Source organism: Triticum aestivum, unplaced genomic scaffold (genome assembly GCF_018294505.1).
Source record: "Triticum aestivum cultivar Chinese Spring unplaced genomic scaffold, IWGSC CS RefSeq v2.1 scaffold173419, whole genome shotgun sequence".
Classification (NCBI taxonomy): Eukaryota; Viridiplantae; Streptophyta; class Magnoliopsida; order Poales; family Poaceae; genus Triticum; species Triticum aestivum.
In genome coordinates, this window is record NW_025236961.1 from 1 (window position 1) to 4,949 (window position 4,949).

The following is a 4,949-nucleotide window of genomic DNA, read 5'->3' on the forward strand; positions in this document are numbered from 1 at the left end:
ATTTCGAGACTCCTCGTCATGTCCCCGATCTCATCCGGGACTCCGAACTCCTTCGGTACATCAAAACTCATAAACTCATAATATAACTGTCATCGAAACCTTAAGCGTGCGGACCCTACGGGTTCGAGAACTATGTAGACATGACCTAGAACTATTCTCGGTCAATAACCAATAGCGGGACCTGGATGCCCATATTGGCTCCTACATATTCTACGAAGATCTTTATCGGTCAAACCGCATAACAACATACGTTGTTCCCTTTGTCATCGGTATGTTACTTGCCCGAGATTCGATCGTCGGTATCCAATACCTAGTTCAATCTCGTCACCGGCAAGTCTCTTTACTCGTTCTGTAATGCATCATCCCGTAACCAACTCATTGGTTACATTGCTTGCAAGGCTTATAATGATGTGCATTACCGAGAGGGCCCAGAGATACCTCTCCGACAATTGGAGTGACAAAACCTAATCTCGAAATACGCCAACTCAACATGTACCTTCGGAGACACCTGTAGTACTCCTTTATAATCACCCAGTTACGTTGTGACGTTTGGTAGTACCCAAAGTGTTCCTCCGGTAAACGGGAGTTACATAATCTCATAGTTACAGGAACATGTATAAGTCATGAAGAAAGCAATAGCAACATACTAAACGATCAAGTGCTAAGCTAACGGAATGGGTCAAGTCAATCACATCATTCTCCTAATGATGTGATCCCGTTAATCAAATGACAACTCTTTTGTTCATGGCTAGGAAACATAACCATCTCTGATAAACGAGCTAGTCAAGTAGAGGTATACTAGTGACACTATGTTTGTCTATGTATTTTCACATGTATTATGTTTCCGGTTAATACAATTCTAGCATGAATAATAAACATTTGTCATGAAATAAGGAAATAAATAATAATTTTATTATTGCCTCTAGGGCATATTTCCTTCAGTTTAGATATCTGAAATAATTACTGTAGAGATTTGGTTGAGAGATACGGGACTTTATTTGCCCTGGGAGCGAGGTTGCTGCTGCTGTCCAGTTATTTTGTAGTGGTGCATATGAGCCAGAGGACCGTTGTTCTGGCAGCGGCTGCTGAAGATGCGGGTCTGGACGGCAGCGAGTCTACAGTCGCACTCGAAATTGGATTCTTAGCTGTAATTCTCTGCTGGGCTTCTAAGTCGTCTCGAGCGTGTTTTATACGCGACTGAATTTTCTTGCCCCCTGAGACTGATTGGTTGTTACTGCTGTCTACTGAATTCCTCGAGAGCTATGACTGAAATTGATCTCAGCTGGATTGATCTCTGACTCTGACTGAAATTCCAAGTTGCTGCAACGCTTATATGACTGAACTTGATGGAGTTTTTTTTTCCTTTTTGAACTTGCCCTGAGACCGAGGCTGCTACTAATGTCCACTGATTTTGTAATGGAAGGACTCGTCGTTTTCGCAGCAATTTACTTGATGGTGATGATAGTGGGCCTGGAATTTTCAGACCAAGTCTATATTGCATTCATGATTCTCTGTTGAAGATGCCGGACACATACGACAGCAAGTCTACAGTCGTACTCCTAATCGCAAGAACACATACGGTAGGAGGTCGCACTCTTAGCTTGTAGTTCTTTTTGCTGGACTTCCAAGTCGTTTGAATTTTTTTATATGGCTGAAATTATCACAGATCAAATTGAAATGCTGTCGCAATTTGTTCTCGGTCTACAAGTCGTTTCGACGTTTACATGTCTGAAATTCTTGCTGTAGAAATTTGGATGACAGAGGTGGGACTTTCCTTGCCCTGAGAGCGAGGTTGCTGCTGCTGTCCAGTTATTTGTAGTGGTTCATATGAGCCAGAGGACTCGTGGTTCTCGCAGGGGCTGTTTACTGCTGAAGATGCGAGACTGGATGGCAGCGAGTCTACAACCGCACTCGTAATTGCAGGAACACGTACGGCAGGAGGTTGCATTCTTGGCTTGTAGTTTTCTGCTGATTTTTTTATACGGCTGAAATGACCGCCGCTTAAATCGGAATGCATGTGACAGCAAGAAATCCTACTTAATTTCGATACCCTGACTTTATATATGCGACACTGGACTGCAGGTGACAAATTCCAGAGAGATAAGGTTGCTACTCCTGCCCACTGATTTGTAATGGTCCAAAGGCCTCGGCATTTTACAGCAATTTACTTGATAATGAGTTTGCACCTGCTTGAATCTCTCCTCGGCGCACCTGCTTGCTAACCTGGACCCGGACGGCAACATGTCTGCAATCACATTCACGGTTAAAACAACTTGGCCTTAGAAAAAAGTGTGAACACGGCAGGAGGCTGCATTCATGGGATAAATGATTCATACTTACTATAGAAGTTCTGACTTACAAAACACTGTGGCAACAGAAAAAGATCGTCACCAGCAGCTGCAGAAAATGGATTTCTCTGCCTTTCTTACATCGTGTTTTGTTTTGTCTCCACCTAAATCACCATAATACATTGTTTCAACCATGTAGTCGTACTAACAATGTTTCAACACAAAACCCAAATAACACTTAAGCTTTCACAAACTATTATTCATATATTCAAATAATATGCGTCTTCAAGAAAGATGATTACATTCAACCAATTAAGCAATTGGAGTTCTACACCCTCTTTAACTGCTAGATTTTATTACATATTTCCACATAAAAGTTCACAGGACACGGACACATAAGAATCCGAGATCTCATCCTCCTCTGAGATTTCGGTCAGCTCGGATAGCAAAGGGTATGAATCCGGAACAGCGGTGTGTTCGTCGTCGCAGAAGAATGGCCTGGAAGGCATTTGCAGGCCTTCGAAGCCACCTTCCAGCATCTCTATGACCTCGCTCATTGTCGGCCTGTCATGAGACTTCATCTGGATGCACCATAATCCAACGATGCATAGCTTTCTCTCCAACTCATGCATGTCAGCAACCAGATATATCGCATCCGCCTCTTGTGCAGTTAGTTTGTCATACACCCATGATGGGTAATAAGACTGGCTTGAGTTTGCGGCATTTGGATCAGCGTTCCTTCTTCCTCCGGCCATCTCCAGAAGCAGCATCCCGAAGCGGTAAATATCAGACTTGCTTGATATGGTACCAAAGCTCCGAGATATCATCTCAGGAGCTATGTACCCAACAGTCCCACGTAAGGCATTAGATGGCACAAAACTGTTGTCCCTTGGGTACAGTTTGGCAAGTCCAAAATCAGAAACTTTTGGGACAAAATTGCTGTCAAGAAGGATGTTGTGTGGCTTGATGTCGAAGTGCAGAATCTGCATTTCGCACCCCTGATGCAGGTAGTTGATCCCTCGGGCAATCCCCAAAGCAATCTCATTGAGCTTGTCCCAAGAAAAACTCTTCTAGGCTGAAAAGATGTACTTGTCAAGAGAACCTCGAGGCATGTATTCGTAAACAAGAGCCCTTCTCATTTCCTCTGAGCAGAACCCCGCGAGACGGACCACATTGACATGGTGGATCCTGCCGATGGTGGAGACCTCACTGATGAAGTCTTCTCCGTTGTAGTTGGAGCTGCCCTCAAGCATCTTGACAGCGATATTGACATTGCCTGGGAGTAGCACGCCCTTGAAGACGGAGCCATAACCACCTTGGCCCAGCTTGTCTCTGAAGTGGCTTGTCAATGCAACGATGTCTGTGTAGGCGTACCTCGTTGGCCCGATCATTTGTTGCATCTGGAGGAACTTTTCAACCGCATCAATTGTGATCCTTGTTTTCCAGTAATTTTGGGCAAGGAAGATCAATACTGCTAGGGGCGCTAGCAGGAACCTGCAAAGTACTGCATACAAAGAAGTTTACGTATGGAATTGGCTGTGGTGAGGTTAATACACCACTTGTTGTAGACTGGAAAAAAATTATGTGATTTTGAAGTACCAACAATCCACGTCGCAATCACCAGAGCAAATACTGGGGGTAAAATCTGATGACCTGATTGATCATGAATCATGGCTCTCATGTAATCAAGTATGTTGTTAGAATCTAAATTGAAACCAAATATGCATGACCAGAAATTGAAGTCTATAAGAAGGATGTCCATGGTCCAACTCTCGATGTTGTCGCCTGTATCACGATATCGGACGCTGCAAGAGCATTGCATGCATGGTATATAAAAGATATTAAAGGGGGGAGATAGGGTTAGGTTTATACATGGGAGAAATGGAAAAGAAAGTCCTAAAACTCACCGAAACGACCGGTCGAGGCAGCGGTTGAATTGCCCAATAATACTCATTGCAGGATCCAGCAGAGGGAATCGAACAGAGAATCCAAGCCTCAGGTGTTTTACAAAATCTGCATAATGGCTGAAATTGTAGTAGTTACCAGGACCCGGATCACTCAAAAGAAACATGGCCAGGTACCCGCAAGAAGGCGCTAAGTATTCAATAGACACAGTGCTAGTCACTATATAAACAAAAGAGTGGTTGTTGCTCAGGCAAGGGACCGGTGTGTAGGAATACTGATAAAATTCATTTGATACTGGCACCGCCCGCGAGCAATTCACAAAGCTACCCACTGTCTGTGTATTAGGGAGCAATTCCCAGCTCTGGTCTTTGTCTGACCTTTGGATCCCGATGAAGTAAGGAAGCTGATCCCAGTGAGGAAGAGGACAACTGCTGTTCATGTCCAAGTTGGCATCGACGACCCAGAAGGATGAATCGGTATAGTTGATCTCAGTGACAAAGTATGTCGCTGTGTTGATCTGAATTATAGCCTTGCTATCAGTACAAACCAGCTCATATGATTGAACACCGCACCTATGTGGATCCCCTTGCTGGCGGAATGGATGTGATATATTATGGAGATGTCCACAGGAGAAAGTATCGCAGTGGTGTCGCCCATGAACATCACCTAAGAGTACTGCAAGCACAACAAAGATTAACAAGGCTTGCAGGGTAGTAGAAAGATGAGTGAACTACAAATCACCATGGCTTTTGGAAG

General features: G+C 44.0%; 1 pseudogene; it reads right to left on the minus strand.

Moving 5' to 3' along the window:
• Window positions 1-2,388: 2,388 nt before the first annotated feature.
• Window positions 2,389-4,917, minus strand: LOC123176493 (rust resistance kinase Lr10-like; annotated as a pseudogene).
• Between the last annotated feature and the right edge of the window lie 32 nt (window positions 4,918-4,949).